This window comes from Sphaeramia orbicularis, chromosome 12 (assembly GCF_902148855.1).
Source record: "Sphaeramia orbicularis chromosome 12, fSphaOr1.1, whole genome shotgun sequence".
NCBI lineage: Eukaryota > Metazoa > Chordata > Actinopteri > Kurtiformes > Apogonidae > Sphaeramia > Sphaeramia orbicularis.
Window position 1 is genome coordinate 34506032 of NC_043968.1, and position 22209 is coordinate 34528240.

At 37.6% G+C, this 22209-nt stretch overlaps 1 long non-coding RNA gene across 1 annotated transcript in view; it reads left to right on the plus strand.

The window, feature by feature from the left end:
- Positions 1 to 3010: 3010 nt before the first annotated feature.
- Positions 3011 to 22209, plus strand: part of LOC115430092 (uncharacterized) — a 28013-nt gene continuing 8814 nt past the window's right edge. The window contains exon 1 of the long non-coding RNA XR_003936869.1: positions 3011 to 3113. This is a non-coding gene — a long non-coding RNA (uncharacterized LOC115430092). The remainder of the gene's footprint in view (positions 3114 to 22209) is intronic.

Genomic DNA, 22209 nt, shown 5'->3' on the forward strand with positions numbered 1-22209 from the left:
GTCTGAAACAGTAAAACCAATGGAGCTCCTTCTACTGCACCACTGCTGTTCATATGACATGCCTCTGTTTTATGCATATGTGTCCTTGTAGAACAAAATTGTGCTGCATCTTTTTTATGAAATATCTAAATGTGTAAAGTTTGTTGGCCTGCCGATCGCCTGGAAACCTCAGTGACTTTGGACATTTTAATAGGAACATTGTGTGCTTTGGGTGAGGTTTTGAGGTCTACTTCTGAACTTTGCATGTAGGCAGTGTAGTTGTTTCCCCCTGGTTTCAGACTTTATGTTTAGCTAAACTAAGATGAAATTTCCTCCTGACTGTAGCTGCATACTCTCTACTGCTACCAGCAGTAGCTTTAAAAAAGTAATTCATTGTGTTACTTTCCTAAAAAGTAATTGAATTAGTAACTGAATTACTCTTTCATAATAGTAATTAGTTACCAGGGAAAGTAGTTATTGTTTTACTTTTTTGTAAAACCTTCACATTTGTAAAAGAAGTTGGATTTTGGAGCAGATTTCATGGGCCGAGTAACAGCATAGACGGGTACTTCATTTAACTTAGTAATTATTGGACCTCAAAGCACAACTGGTAGACATATTGTAAACCCTAATAAATAAATAAATAAATAAGTATATATGTATGTATGTATATGTACAGGGTGGGGAAGCAAAATTTACAATGAACATTTAGGTGTTTTTTCTCAGCAGGCACTACGTCAATTGTTTTGAAACCAAACATATATTGATGTCATAATCATACCTAACACTATTATCCATACCTTTTCAGAAACTTTTGCCCATATGAGTAATCAGGAAAGCAAACGTCAAAGAGTGTGTGATTTGCTGAATGCACTCGTCACACCAAAGGAGATTTCAAAAATAGTTGGAGTGTCCATAAAGACTGTTTATAATGGAAAGAAGAGAATGACTATGAGCAAAACTATTACGAGAAAGTCTGGAAGATACTATTAAAGACGAATGGGAGAAGTTGCCACCCGAATATTTGAGGAACACTTGCGCAAGTTTCAGGAAGTGTGTGAAGGCAGTTATTGAGAAAGAAGGAGGACACATAGAATAAAAACATTTTCTATTATGTCAGTTTTCTTGTGGCAAATAAATTCTCATGACTTTCAATAAACTGATTTGTCATACACTGTCTTTCAATCCCTGCCTCAAAATATTGTAAATTTTGCTTCCCCACCCTGTATGTATATGTATCTCCTTTTTTCAGTCGCTAATATCTCCTCCCTGATAAATGTGGCTCCAGTCCAGTCAGACTCAGGCGGTGCTCACTGATAACTCCTCCCCTAAGTTAGCTGTACATATAGCTGTGTTCAAGTGAATGGGGTCTGCTGCAGACAACTCAAACTCAGAGATGTCATTAGTCTTTCACATGAAGGCAACGTGGACAACTCAGACTCATGGGGCACACAGGTGAAGCATGGCAGTGTGGGCAATTTATATATAAGAACAGCTTGTAAATGAATGGTTCGCAACTGCGAATTGGTTCTTATTGTTCACATAAAAGACTAGACTTGTTCATGAGCAGCACACCTCTAGTGCCTGGCTGAGCAGGCCAGGTCAGAAAACAGCTGTTCGATATCAGTGCATAATACTATGCAACATTTCACTGTTGGTAACAGCGTTATTCCCAACACTGGCTACCAGTAGGCCTACTTCTAGTAATACTGTAGAACTGTTAATCAGTAAAGGTAACTAAATACTGAGGAACGTGCTGAAAGACAGAGAAAAATGACACCTTGCAGAGTTATGACATAGCATGTCAGGTCAAATTTAATTAGATGGATTAGATTAGTTTCAACTTTATTGTCATTACACACATACATGTACAAGTAAAAGGTAATATAATGCAGTTAGCATCTAACCAGAAGTACAATGAGCAGCAAGTGCAGAATACACAGTATCTACAGTATGTAGCTACATAAGGCAGTGCCATGGACAAGGTAAAAAAATCTCCCTTTTCTCCACAATGTGTATCTTAAGTTTCTGCTTAAAATACCTCATGGATTTTCCAATATATCATGTCTATATATTCCATCTAAGTTCCAAATTATAATTTATTTTTTCAGTGTGTGTCACTTTAAATGCAAATGAGCTCCTGATGGCCATACCTCTTTTTTGTCTGTGCCACTGATACCATCATGTGGACACCCTGACAGATAATGTAGAGGAGTGAAAATGGTTCTGGTGGGCCTTGGAGAGTGTTCTCAAACAACCATCGTCCACACAGTCATTATAGCAAAGTTTCTGAATTAATTTCCAAACATACTAACACACCTGAAATATTTTTCACCAAAACCAGGTTGATGGTGAAGCTTCTAAACACAGGAATTGTCACAAATTTCTCAAATAAGACCTGTAATTGATGTTAGATGAGCCTGAAACAGAGACATGATGACTCAAAGGGCAGTGAATTTAGGTGTAGATGTCATTTCACTAAAGTACATGAGCTGCCAGGTTAGTATTCCACTGTCCCATAAGAACAAACACCGTCAGTCTGCACCGTCACCCCTCATGGTTAACGGTACAGAATAGGCTTGTGTTCAACATAGTTAACTTTTTCAGTAACACTATCTTTTCTACTCAACCTGTTTTCCTTTACAAACAAATTGTCAGATGCAGTCAAGTTCATTCTCCTTTTACTAGGTCAGCCGGTGATGGCCAGGTTATGTTGCCAAATCCAAAATAAAATGCTTTAAAGAGGACAGTTATTTATCGTGCCATCAATCGTTGGAATAATTGCCCCCTGAACATATGTAAATTGAATGGTACATCATCTTTCAAGTACCATCTGAGAAGGCACTATTTAAATATCTGAGCCTGTAAGGAGGGGAGTGTATGTTATTTTCCTTGATGGATGCAACTCATGAATGTGATAACTAATCCCATATTTTTCTGATGACGTTTTATGTTTTAATGATGTTAATGGTTATTATTTTTAGATTTGCATTGGTAATAATGTGAATTGTGATTGTCATGTCAGCATGTACTGTTATGTTCTGTGTTTTGTGTTGTCCTTCTGTGTGGACCCCAGGAAGATTAGCTCATCACCTTGGTGGCAGCTAATGGAGATCCTTTTAAACATTAAACATGTGGAAATTTACTACATTACAACGTTATGTGTCATTTCAAGGACTTTATACAGTCAACATGTGTGACTATAACACACTCAAATGCTGGGTCCAAAATGAACACCCAACAAGTGTCAAATGTAGGTAGACATTTTGTTTGGTGAGTAAAAGTGATATCCACCCCTTTAGTCTTCTAGTAGCTAAGCAATAATTTTCTTTACACAGCAGTACACAAATATTTCTGTAAGTCTGGGTGAACGTGCTACTGTTTTCTGTTTATGAGCCACATCACCAGCATCATGGTTAGTTCTTACTTCAGTCCCTCTTCAAATGCACTGCAGACTGTCTGATTTCTCAAGTGCTACTTGAGAGGAGATGGCCTTTGTGGCTGATGATGCACATCATAACAGCACAAAAACTGGTTGGTCCCCATAGGTTCTATGGTTCAGTCACAACTGAACAGATCTGGGGCTGAAACATACTCATGATTACTGCAGAGTAGGGCTGCGCGATATCGGAAAAAACTGACATTGCGATTTGTTTTAACCCTGCAATATATATTGCGATATGAAAAAGTACTCAGGAGGAAATAATAGCTGTGTGGTGCCAACCAGTGACGTGCAGTGGGGTTCATGGCTGGGGAGGCACTGACTCTTTCAGAGCCAGATCTACAAATATATGGTGGCCTGAGAAACTGGAATAGAGAGAGTGAGCAAAAGGAATGGCCTGGGTATATGGGCTGTGCATCAAGTCAGCATAGGTAGACTGGCAGGAACTCAACAGGAAACCTTCAAAAAGAGCCATTTCAAACTAAAAATAAATAAAGTTTATGGTCTTACCTTTATTTGTACATGAAATCCATGCGCCAATCCTGGTGAATTAAAGTGTATAAAAAAGAACGAAGAAGATTATAAGCACATGAATCTGTGGACTCACAGGCGCCATCTATCATGAGGCAGAGGTACTGTTTGCCTCCCCTAGTGACTTTTTCACTGTGGTTTTATGATTAATCTGCGAGCCTAAACACATTACAGAAATACATTCCAGATGTTATGCAGATTATGGAAGGATAGGGCGTATAATCAGAGTGTTTGAAAGCATTTTAACTGAGATATACAGAGGGACAGCGACACAATATTTTCATCGGGTACCAGCAGAGTTCATGAGGGGAGGAGACAGTTCTCCTGGAGGCACAGCACAGCGCTGCCTCATGGTGCATCTCCTCCCTGTATTTGAACGGAGCATGTGGAAATTCTGCTATTCTAATTGACAAAAAAAATAAAATAAATAATAATAATAATAATAATAATAATAATAATAATAATAATAATAATAATAATAATAATAATATTGGATTCAAACGGAAAATGAGTTTATAGGACATACCAGCTGACAACTATCAACATTTATTATATTTTATAGTCAAGTTTGCCTCCCCTGCCTCCTCTGACTGCACGTCACTGGTGCCGACATAAATGGTCAAACAAATTAGTTGTTTCCTCTCATGGCAAAAGGTCTAAGGCGCTATCGACACAGAGCATGCGTTTCAGTTTCATCCTTCTTGTCACTGAGATAATTCCAGATAACTGAGATTGCTTTTCTTTTTGGCACCAAGTCTGAGTTTTCAGTGATTTTCATTTATTCATTGCGCATTCTTCAATGTTGTTACCAGCAACTTGCTCTATGTGCAGGGGCGTGGTCTGCTTTGGAAAACTGATTAAGAATGATTGTGATTGGTGGATCACTGCAAGTAGTGTGTGTCAGGTACCTGTGAAATTAGATGAGAACATGTTGAGTTCATTTGCCTCCTACATTGCAGGACTTTGCGATGTGACTATTACGCACATGTACATCGCAATGACAAAGCTCAGATGATATATTGTGTAGCTCTGTGGCAGTCATTTAAAATAATAAAGAATGACGATTGTATCCTATCACTGAAAAGAAAAGTCAAATGTCTGTTTTCCAGTTGGACATATATTTGAAGTTTTCAACCATCATCTCATTACCCCGCCCCCTAAAGGTTAGGCAAGGGGTATTGTTTTTGGTTCAGTTTGTTTGTTTAACACTCTAGCAGCAAAACTATTGGTTGAATTCATACCAAATTAGGTTTATAGATTGCCGGTGGCCCAGAATAGATCTGATGATTTTTTTCCCCCTCCCATTTACTTATAATGGGCAAAATTTCAAATGTCTATAAAAACATGAATTTTGTTTCAATTTACTTCAAACTTGGCACATATATAGAGGCAGTTGATATGCTGATACCAGTACACACATAGACATGATGACATCAGCTGGATCGATGCCAAAATAAGCTACAATACATGTGAGGGGCGGGGTTTGTTGTGCCTTGCAACACTTGTTAAATTGAGCTTTGTTGCAAATTTCATGCATAGTTGAGCAATAAGTCTGAACATAAGCGTCAGCCTGACACAGTGAATCATAAAATAATTTTTGGATTCAGATTTCAGTCACATACCTTCTCGGATATTGTGTAGCACTGTATAATGAGTTGTTTCAGAAAATCAGCAAATCTGTGTGTGACAACAATTGCAAAGACAATGCTGTATCTTTCCCTCAGCAAAATGAATAAATGCCTGTGTTGACTTCTCATGTCAACAAGATCACCCGCTAAAAAGGATGACACCGGCAAAAAGCAATGCAGTGTTTTTTACTGCATTGTCTCAGTTCTCAGGTTAATTCTTTTCTTATTTCCACATCCATGAAATCATACTTTTCAAAATTTCTAGGGTAAAATGCATTTATTTTTCAATAAAATGCTATAAATTACTTTCACTTCCAAAACAGCCACATCCTCAAGGACATCATGCATAATGTAAACATGTTCTCAAAAGCATAAAAATGCAGCAGCTAATCCAAACAGTCTTCTGTAATTGTAGCTGAGGATGGATCATTGAGTTTGATAAGCTGCTGAATACACTCTTTTCTGTGCTTCTCAGCTTTATCTTCATCAAAAACAGGCTTTGTCATTGTTTGGTCAACCATGCAAAAGTAGCAAAACCTGTTTGCAGAAAATCTGTCTACATTAAACATAGGGAATGAGTAGTTCAGTTGTCTGCTGTCAAGATGCAGATATGTCCATGCATCTAATTTCTGAACTGCTTAGTTACCTTTGGGTAAAGGCAAGGTTCAGAATCAACATGTCATCAGTTCATTGCAGGGCTGACATACAGATGAACAACTATTCACTATTCTTTCAATCAGATTTCTCTGCAGTCTTATACTGTGTGATGTTATTAAGTCAAAGTCATTTCTAATGGGGCGTGTTGATTACCTGCACTTTTTTCTTTTTTTCTTTGCGTAATTGTAGCCAAATGCTCTGGAACCGCAGATCTCCTGTTGGTTAGTGCTTGTCAAAAATGTATTCAAAGAAAGAGAACATAGAGCTGAGATGTTTATTGTGCACAGCCACTCTCTCTGGGGTTTACCTTTAAATAATCAGATCTACAGAATATTCTCTTAGACACTAAAAAAACATTGCCCTGAAAAACAGTGTTCAACCAGGGACCTTTCTGTGTGGAGTTTGCACGTTCTGCGTGGGTTCTCTCCTGGTACTCCGGCTTCCTCCTACCATCCAAAGACATGCACTGATAGGGTAATCGGTCAACCCCCAAAAATTGCTCATAGGTGTGAATGTGAGAGTGATGGTTGTCCGTTTCTGTATGTCAGCCCTGCGATGAACTGACAACTTGTCCAGGGTACCCCGCCTCCGCCCATAAGTAGCTGGGATAGGCTCAAGGACCCCTGCGACCCTAGTGAGGACTTTGAAAAAGTAGGTCGAGGTCATCTATTTTCAATAGGCTTCTGCTCCATGCCAAGATGCATCCACAGTATAAATGTGGTGCAGATATGTCAATGCATTCTTCAGATAATGCGATTATGTTGTTGAATGGACAGACAGACGACAAAAGGAATACAATACCCCTTCAGCCAGATGTTGGCCACGGAGTAAAAAAAAAACAGAGGAAGAACAGCAATAGTTGTCGCTTTTCCGTTGACCCTCAAATTATGCAAACATAACAATTTACCTAATGGAAAAATAACAATTTCGCCAAAAGTCTCATTTTTTGATTAAAAGTTTTTGCGTTGGCAAGACGTGGTTTTTCAGGCATAGTGCAAATGGTATATCACGCAAAACTGCAATGGAAAGACCTTTTTCACAACTAGAGTCAGGTGAATTAAAAAAACGGATGTTACAAGATGCGAAGAAGAAGAAGAAGAAACATGTCGCGGTATGTGTGGACACACCAGGAAACAAAATCATTCTTTAATTTGATACGAGATAGAGGGTAATATATAATAATAATGAAAATATCTGTAAATCAACACCATATTTACATTAGTCACCATGTTTATGGAATGACTTCTCGTGTCATCTCGCAATAATAAATAAAATCATCACATTTGTGATTTAATGGAAAAACCGACATTACGCACTTCGGTCTTTTTCGACATTTAGTAAATATCAGTAAAGTTTTGCGCAGATGTCAATGGAAAAGCGACTAGTGAGACGTACAACTGACTGATGACATGGTTGAGCTGTTACTGCGAATAACACCTGTGTGTTAGGTGATAAACAGATAAGGAGCACACTGACTTATGTATCAGAGCGCTACCATGACAGTTATCCACAGCTAAAGGAAGCTGTGCTGTGCAGTTATTGAAAACTGGTATGTGTATTTTTTAAAAAATGAAACAATTCTTTTCAACCTCGTGTTATTTTTAATTTCTTGTTTTTGGAGTGTTGTGCTCTGTTCAAGTTTCTTGAAAATATTTAAGAAAACAAAGCCCTGAACACCTCTGTGTGTAACTAGCAGCAGCAGCAGCACAGAAACTAGCAGCAGGTGTGGAAACGTCCTACTTGAAAATGGATGGGAGGTTTCAATAAACAAATGAGGGTTTCATTAGAAAGACACTTTTAATGAATCAGTATTGATAAGATCAGATTGAATTCTTGATTGGATTAATTTTATCTCGAGAGATCAATGAAGGATTTCCTCATTCTCTTTCACTCAGTAAAATAAATCAAAGTTTTCTTTAAGGAGACTAAAACAAAACAAGACAAAGGAGCTTTAACTTTGTCCCAAAAGCTAATTAGTTACCACACACACACACACACACACACACACACACACACACACACAAATGCTCTCACACACACACACACACACACACACACACCCCTACACAAACACACACACACACACACACACACACACACACACACACACAGACTTTCTGCTGTTGTTTTATGGTGGCTTCTTAGCAGATGCCAGATTTCCGTGACTGATAGTGTGTGTGTGTGTGTGTAGGTGTGTGTGTGTGTTCTTCATTTGCAATTCACAGTCCAAAGACATTTTAAAGGGGTTTTAAAACATTCTGTGTCTACTTACTTCCACTGTGTCTGGGAAACAAAAATGGATTGATCCATTAAATTTAGCCTGGAATAACTGATTATTTGGAAGTTTTGGAGTGCATCCAGCTGCATTGGTATTCAAAGGGAGTTTTGTCAGTTTCCAAATTTAAGTCTCCTCTCCTTTTAGCTCTTTTTATCTCGTTTTATCCACCAACTCCTGAGAGAAATATGTCTCTTTAATTGTTAGCTGTTCCACTTTGTTCCCCCTCTAGTCTTGTGTCTGTCTGCAACATGCATGCTATGTTCCTGTTTGCTGCTGGACAAGAAGTGTGTGGTGAGTTCTAATCTTTAAAACAGGTAACTGCTGCTGCTGAAAACCACGCTGAGAGCCAAAAGAGTCAATCAAAACAGAAACCAAAAGCATGAGTTGAAAGCTGGCGGGTGATACCACTCTGCAGTTTTATGGCACATTTGCCCCTTTCACAGTGTCATTGTCATTTATTACAAAAGGATAAATTAAAGATGCTCAAATCATGTGAAATTTGAGAATTAAAAAAAAACTACAGTACCAGTGCAAACAATGTTACCTAACTGAAAATAAAATGATGTCACATCAAAAGGAAGAATGCTATGCACAAGCACTACAGTTAAAGCCATGCCTGATTTAGACATCTTTGTAAACATTTTTCTCTTTCATGATAATACAGCTCCTGAACAGCAAGACAGCGGCTCTACTCACGCCCACCTGCAGAGATTTGTTTCACACCTGCTGCTGCATCTCCTGGGAAAAACATAACATGCTGCACACTTTAAATACCCCTTGGCAAATATAGTGTAAGATTCTGTTGAAAGTTACTGCCCTATCATTTACATTACATTGTTTTTGTGTAAAACTTATTACTAGTGATGCTGGATACTATGGATTTCCTTTCTGATCTGATACAGAGTAAAATTCAGGCTGGTATTGGTGATACCAAAAAAATAGTATATTTAAAATCATAACTTACAAGACATTAGAGTAATTATTGTTTTTTAAAGGTCCTGAACAGACTTTATGCGTGATCTTAAAAAAGTCTTATTTTTAGATGTATACCTGATCGTAGTCCACAATTTAAAATGAAATTATCAGCACAAAATAGGTTATTTCCAAATGCTATTTCCAGCTTTCCTGGTCGGGTCGGACAAAACTGGACTGATTTACGGCAGACTTCCGTCACTATGACAACAACACACCGACCAGCAGAGTTCAACAGTGAGACATAAGCTGAAGGAGTAAGACCTGTCCTTTTTCCTAAAGAAAGGGATTTCTTGGACTTATTTTGTTGTAATGGTAGACACTAGAACTGGAGCTGGACTGGCAGAAAGAAAAGGAAAACTGAACGGTGGAGTGATAGAGCACAGACTAAAACACCGGTAAACCTCTGCATTGAACAGATGGATAGAACTAAGGGAGTTAAAGGAATGAAAACAGAGCTGGAGTTGTCCCTCTTCCTTCTCCACAGGTATAGAATGCTTCTGTTCTTTATACCAGTGGCAGCTGCTCGTCTTTCAGAGAGGGGAAGCTCATTGTCAGCTTACATTAAAAAAATTATCAAGTTATTTAAACATAAATTCAACCCTCTGTTCCTTTTTAAGAAAATGGTCAGTGACCTTATCGTACCAAGTAAACAAGAAAACGCTGAAATTATGTTAAATTGAAACAAGGAAGTACAATGAGTATGTTGTATTTACAGTGCAAGAAATGAACAAGTAATTTCATAATGGTTTCTCTCTCAATTTCACAGCAGAATGCATGATGGTATTAAACTGAACTCTGTCAAGTGAAGGAGTAGATCTCAAAATAGCTGTCATTCAAATGCGATTCAGCCTTTCGACTGATCCTCCAATCAGCACGTGGAAGCCCGGCATCCAGCCCGGCCGAGCTCCGCTCACAGCTCCATTCACCCCCAGAGAAGCAGAGCGTCTGGGGGTGGGACAACATCGTGGCATTTATCCAATTACCATCCAGTTTTGAGGCAATGAAAAAAACTGTTCCACTCAGTCCCATTGAAGTGCATGGACGCTGAGCGTCTACAGGAAAATGCACTGAGCAGAGATCATATGAGAAAACAGCGCAACGGGAATGTATGAGAAGTGAACAACATCGAGTCCGTTGATTTGTGATAAAGCTGATTCTGAACGAACTCATCCTTGAGATGAACATGTTCTAACACATTTGTAGTCAGTAAAATGTCAACACAACCGTACATATTTAACCATTTAATTTTCATAATTTTAAGGGAAGCCAAGCTTCCCTTGCAGTCTATGAGAAATCGCCACTGCTTTATACATATGCATTGGAACATTAGATTTGACTATAGTATCTGTTGGTAGCTCAGTCAAACACTTCGTAAACACTTGTGTGTTAGCTACAGGGCTAGCTCTGGGATGTGGGTAATCTGGTTTATTTGGAACATTGTTTCAGTCCCAAACTAAGGACTTTGGGAGGTGAGACTGAAATGGTTCTGTATGGAGTTGAATGTTCATGCCGGGGCCTGGATACTAAACTGACCTTCAGGAACAAGACAATTCTAACAGTAGAATACTGTGAATGCAGATGGCTGAAGCAGCTAGCGCTGAACTGCTAATGCAGAATGATGACGATGTTGAATGACTGAAGTCATTTATGAAAATGACTGAATAGTTTGTGGAAAAGTTAGTGCAAACATATATTACTGGGACATGTCTTAAACACCATTCTGTGAGGAACACTTAGGAGCTCTGGAGTAAAAGAGACATAGAAGCAGGAGTTGGACGTCCAAAGTTAGGTTTCACTTTCGTTTTCACGCCAATTATTCAACTATGGTACAAACAGACTTTATGAAGTTTGTTTGTTGTCTCGTTTCAAGCATCACTTTGAACCTGCAAGTTATTGTCTGAAAAAATGAAATACAGAGTGGTAAAGAGGATCCACTTCTCATTCATTTGCTTCAAATCAAATGCAGCCTTGGCCAGAGTTATGCCTTTACAATAGTAGGTGCTAGTGCTCATGGGAAGCGGAGTCTTTGGCCCTTAAAAACACCACCAATTCTGGCCGGAGGTGTCGCTGCAATCCACTTTAAAGGAATTCTCTGTATAGGACTTTTAAGAGCTATTAAAAAAATGAAAATTTGCATATTAATTCATGTTACAAGAACGTGTTAACATGAAACATGAAAATACTGAACATGTAACACTTCCATAAAAGCATCCAACATTGAAAATTTCCCTCATTCACAAGTTTTTGTTAAGGAATAATAGCATACTTACAGTTTTCCCCTTTATTCTGTTCCGTTTTTTTCTCAGTACAGACTGACTGAGAAGCGTGACCCAGTACACTGTCCACTGTGTTCCTGATGTACATGACCTCAAATGACCAAAGTATCAAAAGTGTCAATATTATGATTTGTTAATCGATTCTAGAGTGTAAAGGTCTGGTATCAGTGATATCGATATTTCAGTATCAGTCTGCACATCACTACTCATTACACACATATTTATAAGTACTCTTAGATATTATAACTGAACAAGGCCATTGGACCTGGAAAAAGTTGGTCAAGGTCACCTATTTTCAATATTCTTCTGCTCCATGCCAAGATGCATCCACAGTATAAATTAGGTGCAGATATCTGAATGCATCCTTTAGATAATGCAATTATATTGTTGAATGGACAGACAGACAATAAAACGATTACAATACCCCTTTCACCAGATGTTGGCCAAGGGGTTAAAAAAAAAATGAAGCAATTTTTTGATTTTTATATTTATTTATTTTTTGAGGAATTGGGAATCTTTGACCTTGGATTCTGTGGAATGTTTTAGAAGATTTTATTAAGCAGCATTCAGAATTTCTTACTGTGTATATCAAACCTGTATGAACGGCAGGAAACAGCATTTATATATCAGATAAACCCTAAACACTTCAATGACATGAAAAAGTCAGGAGACTCTGATTCAATTAAAGCTGACCTCTTGTCTCTGGGGGTTGCCACAGCAACGATACTTGGTTGTGAAAGCTGAACAGCATGGGGAGGGAGAGAAACTCTTGTCTCCCACTCAGGTCCATTTGAACAAAAGCTCAGAATGAAGAAGCTGAGGTGAGGCTTTCATGGTTCCTGCGGGGAAATAAATAATAGTCCTTTTGTATGTGATACTCACATCTACACACAAACACACACACTGACCAGGTCCTGTGAGTTTTATGTCGACAGTGAGAAGACTTAAAATGGACGAGCTTAAACGTCTCTGAATCCAGCTGTGTGGTTAGAACAGATGGTATTGGAATCGTTCACTCATTATTAAATGCATTCTGACATGCCGAAAACACAGAGCTCTTCAAATGACATGAACTTCATGCCATCTGATGTGTTAAAGTTTTACAGGGATTGTAATGATTTAGTAATTCACTAAAATCTAAATTTGATTAATGACTCAATGACGGTGTAAGGGCATTGTTATGTCTTTGTAAAATGTTACACGTCAAATGATCAGACTGGTTGGGAAGTGTTTTTACACCGAAATGTCACTCATGGGCATTATGAAACACAGAAGGTCAGCACTGATCATCTACAAACCGTGGTCCGTATTTATAAATGTTTGAATTACAGTTCACTGCTATTTCTAAATCCTTAACATAGCTGCTCTTCTGACTGATGCGTTTTGATCTACCAGACTTCTGCTCATCATTGTTTTATTTATTAAGTTTATTTGATAGGGACAATGCAATAGTAAATAGTAACATAGTAAAACTTCTACCTGTTACAAACAAGCTGTAGTAACTGATGATTCACATAAGGAGATTATAGTAGTGCTGGGCAGTGATTCAAATTTTTAATCGCAATTAATCACCTGGATTTCTTCAATTAATCACTATTAATCACCTAGTTATATGGGGGGGGTTGTCGGCATCAGCAGCGCGTATTGCCTTTAAGTGATATTTCAGACTGGAAGTACTCCGGTGATAAAAATAATTCCACATTGCAGTGCTTCCAAACAACTTTGTCCTTCTCAACCCCACCATCTGAAGACATTTAAAATGAAAATGTCCATGGAAAAGACCGCTACTTTTCTCCATGTTTATGTCCACACCAGTTTATTTCCGGTTGTGAGTGATTGACAGGAGTCTTAAGCCCACTAATAAGTACTAATACTAATAAGTCCAATAATATGTGATGTTCAGTTGTTCAAAGCAAGCAAAGGGGGCCCTCTAGTGGTCGGAATAAGTTGTACTATTGTATGTTTTGTCCTTTCAGTGTTACCGTAGTCAGTTAGGACATAAGAAGGAACTAACAGACATGTTTCTTTCACTCTGTTTGTATGGCCCGAAAAACATTTGCCTGTGAGTATTTTATGTTCAGTTGTTGTAAGAATGAATAGTATCAAATATCTCTGATGTGAACCTTTGTTGCTGGATAAAAAGACGTTGTAAATCTTAAATTAATCTGTAAATGCTAATCGTTATCATGTCTATGGATTTTCCCATTCAAGTTAGCATTGACCTAGTGACCTTTTTCCCATTCATTTAAATGTATAATGCCATGTAAATGTACTAAGGCAATGAACAGAACTGAGACATATTTTGTATGTATGTTGCAGTTTTACAGTGAGTCTCAAGTAAAAGATTTGGAGAGAAGTTTTCGGCGTCCGGCTTTTCTTGGGAAACCTGTTGTCTATCTGCCGAGCTAATCGCTACACGCACACAAGCAGGGGCAGAAGAATATGAGTTAGAACAAAACAGCATTAACGTGAGATACAAAACAATTTGTCTGCGTTATTTAATGAGTGCGATAATGTGGTAATAACGCGTTAACTTGCCCAGCCCTAGATTATAGTATTGCTAGTTTCCACCTCCAGTCCCAGTCAGGCTTTATAACATGGATTATATGTTGCAGGTAAAAAGAACCAAGCTTTCACCAATTTGTTTGTGGACCGCTGTTTTAAAACTCAACTCTGGCTGTTTTTTTGTGTTTTTTGAGATGGCCTCCTGCCTCCTGTCCATTCCCTGACTGTTTCTCAATATGCATTCTTGTCTGTTCTTGCGTTCTTGTGACATGTCATCAGTGGTGACCCAAATACTGTTCCATTTGAAAGTTTGCATGAACCAAGAACGCATGAAATACCCGGATGTTGTTCTTGTCTGCTAGCTTAAATCAAGGATGCATTGGTCGGTGACTCCTGTAAACTTGGTTGGGAAATATCCCAAGATGTACCTCGTGCCACTCTCGAATGTTACGGCAGCTTCCGTGAAAACTTTATTCAGAAATGTTTTTTGACTAGATGACTGTAACGAGATGATGATACATTGTTAGAACACAAGCGAGACGCAGAATAGTGAAAAATACGTTTTTATTATCATGACATGGGACTCATCGAAATGTATTTCAGTTTTGAAAAACATACAAAATATATAAACAACATGTAAATACTAGTACAAATGTATTGAAATCAAACTGAGTGACATTGTGGTGATTTGAGGGAAATGCATTATGGAGCTGATGGTGGAAATACAGCATTGACAGGGAGGAAAGTTCACAAGTACGCAGCCGTTTCAATTACAGAGAGACTTATGTTTTTAGGAAGTCTGTTCTCTGGGACCAGTCTTACCAAAACCGTAGTCTGCGTTCTTGATACTGACAAACAGCCCCTGTTTTTCTTGCTCCTGGGATCTGGAGGTGTGGCCTATCAGGGATATTGGCCCACACCGGTGTTCCAAACAGATACCACTATATGTATATAGAGGGGTCAGTGCAGTCTCTCATTCTCTCCCTCGTCTGGGTTGTTGGTTTCTGGTTATCTTTTTATTTGACTTGAACTGATTAAGTGAAGCTAATTTTAATCTCTAACTAACTAACTAACTAACTAACTAACCAAGCTAATACTAACTTACTTCAAACACAGATCACACTGCTGGATGGCATACAGCCTTTTCAAATTTATTTATTATATATTATATTATTTGTCCATACATGTGCTGATGTCAGCATAGACAAATTTCAGCCATTATAAATCAGTGGGATTTTTTTTTTTAATTCATAAAAAAATTTAACTTTGACCTACTTTTCCCAAAATGTAACAACATCTATTCTGTGTCACTGGCAATCTATAAACCCAATTTGGTATGAATTCAACCGATAGTTTTGCAGCTAAAGTGTTGACAAACAAGCAAACTAAACCAAAAACAATACCCCTTGCCTCCCATTCAGGGGGTGGGGTAATAACAGAACTAATGGCCGCTGAAGAGTTTTGCACAGTACTGTGTTTGACACACTGTATAATCCAAGACAGAATCAACGCTAATATTAGCCGGCATAGCCAAATTATGCTAACTGGCTTTGTACTATAAAGTAAATATCAGTAAATTCTTTAAACATTTGTGTGGTAAAATCTTTGGATAGCCTTGGTAGGGAAACGGTATCTTTAATCACAACTACACTAGAACTCTGTCTAGAAAAACAAACAAACAAACAAACAAAAAAACCAAAGCCTGTTGTTCATGAAACATAAGAGCAGTAACTGTAAAATGACTGAGCATCACATATTCGAGGTTCCAAATAATACAAAACCAAAATGAATAAAGTGACTGACTTGTAGGAAAAAGGTGATAAACATCAAATTCTGTGTGTATTAATTTAGCATCCAGTCAAATGTTTTCTTGAATCTTTGTCTCCTTCAGATCTTAGACATAAATACAAAGATGGTGCATCAGTCACTTTAGTCCATTGCTGAGGTAAAGTACTGTGCCAGTCTTGAAATAAGTATGCATATTTACTATATGTGGCAATCTCTTTTCTTGAGATACAACAACAAAACACAAGGAATATGTGCACAGCCTTAAAAGAAGCACAAAAACCTGAATTCAGTGGGTTCTGAAGGTTAAAGTCAGTACTTATTGTGACCTCTGACCCCATGGCAAGAAGCAGCACAAACAGAAACATCTGACATGTGTTGAATGAAACCTGGTATCAAAAAAATCAGGAAATTAATATAATAAATATTGTTTGAACAAAAGGGTAAAAGACATGTTAACCCATAAAGACCTAAAAATCCACTGATGACCAAAAGCATCTACTCATCTAAACTGTTGATCCATTAGTATTATCAATACATGAAAATAATTGGTGTAAAATGCAGTTTATCATCTTTTCATTGTCATCAGATATGACCCATTTGGACATTCAGAGGCTCTGTAGTTACCATGGAAACACTGTCATCTTCTACAACATTGATTCACTAGTAAAACCCATGGAGCTGGATCAAGGACAGTAGGTGGAGACACTTTGTTTATGTTCAGTTAATGAGGGATTGTATTTTTACATCACTTTTTCTGTTTTGATATATTGATCTTTGACTTTACTCTGAGCTTTTATGAACATCTACATGAACAGTGAATTAAACGCAGGAAAATATATTACTTTCACTGAAAAAAAAAAGCTAAATTCAGAGGTTAATATTATAATATATGGTGATAAATCTTTAAGGAAAGTTTATATCGAGAAAAAAAACCATTTGGGTTCATTTTAGGTTAAGTGCAAAGGGGCAGCCACACTTTGATTTATAGAAGCTGTTTTTTTCTGCTGTACATACTTCACATGTATCCAAATTATATCTTAATACAGAGACTGAGAAATACATATATGTGGTCATTATAACTTTACTAAACCAGCAGACCTAATTTGGCCTAGGACCTTTATACAGTACTGTATGTCAGCATGTTCTCCTTACAGGTCCCGTCAAATGTGTCGTTTTGTGAAACCATACAAGTAAACACAGAAGCTGCAGTTTTTCATCCAGTGTTTTTAGCTTACCAGCCGACAGGCCGTAAGCTATTGTCGTCATGCGGTGTCCGTTGGCGTCATCTGTCGTCATCTGTCGTCCGTTACAAAAATTTTAATCGTCTTCTTCTCCAAATCTACAATTCCGATTGAATTCAAACTTGGTATACAGCTTCTTTATGATGATGTCAACAAAAGTTAGTGAAATTATTTGGATCTGGATCTGATTCTGGATTTGGTGCAACTTTGAAAAATTTTCCCATTATAACAGGTAGGAAGTGGATCGATGCAATAACTCAGTAAATATAAATGACATCAAGTGTAAATTTCTACAGTTCAGCCCTGATGTGGAGATGACCAAAACATAATGTCCACATGCTGATCAGGATCTTCTTCTGGTTCTGGAAACTTATGGAAAATTTAACATGGGCTCTTACAGGGAAAAAATTTCAATCGTCTTTTTCTCCGAAACTACAGTTCTGATTGACTTCAAACTTGGTATACAGCTTCTTTATGATGATGTCAACACAAGGTATTGAAATTATTTCGATCCGGATCTGATTCTGGATTTGGTGTGACTTTGAGAAATTTTCCCATTATAAGAGATAGGAAGTGGATTGATCCAATAAATCAGTAAGTATCAATGATATCAAGTTGGAATTTGAATTTTTTACAGATCTGATTGGAATATGACCAAAACATGGGCTATTTCTATGATATAATAAATACACATAACTGGGTGATAATAAATGGCATCTGAATACATTTCCCAAAGCTTTTAATTTGTCCGGTAAGCTACAGGGCCATTGGTCCTATTTTTATCAATAATGCTTACTTTTCTCAGCCAATTGTTCCTATTATTCACTACGTATCCATCCCTAATTCATCACATGAATTTTTCCAAATGAGAGCAGGACATTCCACTTGTACTGCCAGCTATTAATTTCACATGGATACTGAGTTACAGCCGATTCTATTCTTGTTGTCTCTGCTTGCAGCTTTGATGTAGTTAAGTTCTGTTTTTTTATTATGGTGCCACTGATCATATACACAGCAGTTGGCAGAATAAATTTGTAATCTAGTCTCTACTGTCATTAGCTCCCATTGTCATGTGATCTGCATTGTGCTGAAATGTGTGGACATTATTTGCAGAATTTTGCTATTTTGGACAAACACTGCAATCTAAACTTGTAGATGCAGATGACCTGATTGTCCTCAGTCACTGTAGTGCTGGTCTCCAACAGCTGATGATGTGAACATGATGTTCAATACAATGCTGTTGAGAGTATAGTAATAATCTGCAGAACCAAAGCTGATAAATATGTAAAAGTCCCTGATTTAAACTTGGCGGATAATAATCTCACTGCCAGTAATAAGGTCAAATATCTAGGACATTTTCCTACTGAATAATAGACAGATGATGATGATATTTATAGGCACTGCCACATGTTGTACACAAGAAAACATTCTCTTTTTGTAGTTTAGTTCATGTACAGATGGTGGGCATATTGTACACTCTATACTGTACACTTGTGGTCAAATCATAATAAAGTTACAAAGACTTAAAGTTGTTTATGATGATGCAATGACATTATTGCTGAATGGGCCCAGATGGTGTAGTGTGACTGAAATGTTTGTGATTGCAAGAGCCATATTTTTCAAGCAGTTAGAAGAAATCTATGTATGAACTTATTTGTCTGTTTAATGATTTTAAAGATGAGATTATTATAAGAATTAGCAAACATAAGGGTCAGTGCTACCCACCACTAGTCCCAGCTGTGGGGACACTTGTCTTTTATATGTTTTTCTTTTTTTTTTGTTTTTTTCATTTATGTAATTATGTTTTTAATGTTTTCTAAATTGCTTTTAATCCTCTGTATTTGCATCTTAAAAATAGAGTTTCGGGTATATAATGGTTTTACCCCGAACACCGCTGGATATCCTTCATGTGAACGCGATAACTAGGACAGATTTGGTTGGATTTCTTTTCCCTTGATCACCAACATAGTGGACCCCTAGTGGAAGAACCATATTGATTTCAGCTTCTCTATGAGTATTATAAGTCATCCAAATGGGGGCACTTTAGTTGAAAATCATTTTTTTTTTAACATAAATCAAGCAATAATAGGCCGATTGAGATAAAATTTGGTTGATATTGATCGTCTTACAAATGTCCATGTTCTGTCTACCATCCAGAGTTCATATGGTGTCATTTTCATTCAATAGGTGGAGTTTTATGGGGAAAAATTGGTTCTCTGACATTGTTCTGCCACGATCAGGTCAGTGTAGCTCAATTTGAGTTCATATTGATTGTCTAACAATTATCTTTCTTTATGTCACTACCTTGAGTTTACATGATGTCATATTTTGACACCAGGTGGTGTGTTTTTTTCCAAATGGTTGGGGGAGCTTCTGTTGAAAAATCAGTTTTTTTGGACATTATTAGGGAAATAGTTGGCCAGTCAAGCTCAAACTTGGTTCATATTGATCATCCAACAAATATCTAATATCTTTGCAGACATTATACGGCAAATCATTTTCTGATATTATTCAGGGCGGATATCCTTCGTGTGAATGTGATTACTATCCCCCTTTAGCACCAACATAGGTGACCCCTAAGAGAGGAACCCTATTGATTTTGGGTATTCCATGAATATAATCAAATAAAAGTTGGTATCTTTTGTACATTTCAATAAATATATTATATATTTGCTTTATTATATAGCAGAGGATTGGGGGGATTAGGGGTACAGGCTATACCCTTGCTCTTGGCCCCTGACAGTGTAAGCCTCATCATTATTGTGAATGCCTTGTGTGTTTTTCCTAAACTCTGTGTCTGTAAATTAAGACTTATTGACCGACTGATTGATTGATTGTGTATTTTCCTGGTAAAACAATGTTTAGAACTGAAAATGCATTAGTATAGATGCATTTACTAATGGTAGTGGTGTGGTAGTAATGTGTTTACTGCAGTGGTCTCTTTCCATCCTTTTGTCCAAATATGGTCATTTCTAGGGTCAAGCAGCTAAGATGGTGACCTGGCCTAAATGTCCACTGGAGGCTTTAAAACATCAGCCGACAAACCAGTAGGCTACGTTACACCTCTTTACACAACCTGTGGTGTTTACTGATAAAATAATGGGAGACATCCGTACCGTTGCCATGGCTACCTGCAGTTTAATAAATGTTGAGCTCAGATTTAGAGCAGTGGTTAAACTGCTGACCAGAGTTTTCCCATGTGTCCTTATATGTGATTGTACCAGACAGAGATATTACATCGAAGCCGTCTGCTCTAATGTCACACCGTCTGCCTGTACGTCCACATATCAATCAGTTTTACTGTCATTTCCACTGAAATATCACAAACATGAGGAGATTTCCTTTTCCTTTTTGCATCATATTAAAGAAAATACCAAAATTAGATCTTTTCATATAGGGAGCATACAACCTATAAAATGTTTTGTTATTAATCACACTGTAGACTGTAAACAAAGCCCACCACTGGTTGATTGACAGTTCTCATTCATCTCTGTAATTGTGTTTCTTCACTGCCATTTATAAAAATAACGTTGCTTGAGTGTGCGTGTGTTTTGCCATCGGAAAGCAAACCTCGCCTTGAGGTATTAACCAAGTCAGGCCTCATTACACACACACATACACACACCCTACCCTCCTTTCTTCTCTCTTTCACCTTTTATTCCCTTTTCATTCTTTCTTTCATTCCTTCTGCCTCTCAGCCGTGAAATCTATTCAATCATTTTAGTCTGTAGATTTCCATTATGTACAGTGAGAGTGAACTCTGAGACCCAGAATAAACTTTTCACATATAGAGTACAGTTGAGAAGTGCCAAAATCGGAGGCGATTCATTATTTTCACAAAACATACTTGTTCATCCATATATAAACAGATGTCAAAAACTGCAACAGGAAAGTTTCCAAAGAGACCAAGAGAGGAACAATGTGAAAACATAAGGCAACCCACTGAGAACAAACATCTGTGTAGCCTCCCACTGTAGTATGTATTTCTGAGCAAAAACAAGGTTTTCAGTTTGACATCTAAGGAGTTATTCAACAAAGAAGCAGTGGAACTGAGTGAAAAACTAAAGCAGTCTTTCTGTTCTCAATACAAAAGGCTTGGCTTCACTGGTATATCCTGGGACATACTGATTAGGAAAACATTACCCATGGACACTTTCCCTTTACTGTTAGAAGACTCAAAACTATTGTCACAATATGAAAGCATATAATTCAATGCAATCACAGAAAATTCAAATAAATCTGTATATTGTACAGTTCTCTTTTATGTAGTTCTGTGGCAATAAGGAATGTAGAACCACAGACTGTGTTCACATGCACACTAGGAATCTGGCTTTGATCATTTGTGAAACATGTCTAGATCTGGTCAAGCCAGATGACCATCCTCCAGGAGTCAGGATCTGTTCAAGGTTTCTGCCCGTTAGAAGGATGTTTTTCTTCACCACTGTCACCAAGTGTTTGCTCCTGGAGGATTCTGTTGGGTTTCTGTGAATTGGCTTGAGTCTGGTTCAACCAGCTCTACTGTGTATGCAAAGTGTCATGAGATAACTTTTGTTATGATTTGGTGCTATATGAATAAAATTTGAATTTGAATGTCCCTTTTCACATGAGAAACACTAGTGTACATTTATTTGTACATTTAGACAAGTGGATATTTTCACAGACACAGCATTTATCTATGACAAAACCATGGCAATGGATGAAATGCACCTTTTGTCAAGAAATTAAGCAGGTTAGCAGGTAAAACTTTATGAAATCAAACTTCAAAAATCCTGACACCTGAATTCTGCACTTTGACTGGTATTCAACAAAAACATTGAGGCTGCAGGAGCCAAAATCAGAGGAAAAACATCAGAATTGTATAATACCTACCTTCATTATACAGCTCTCTTGTTTGGTTCAACTCAGAAAT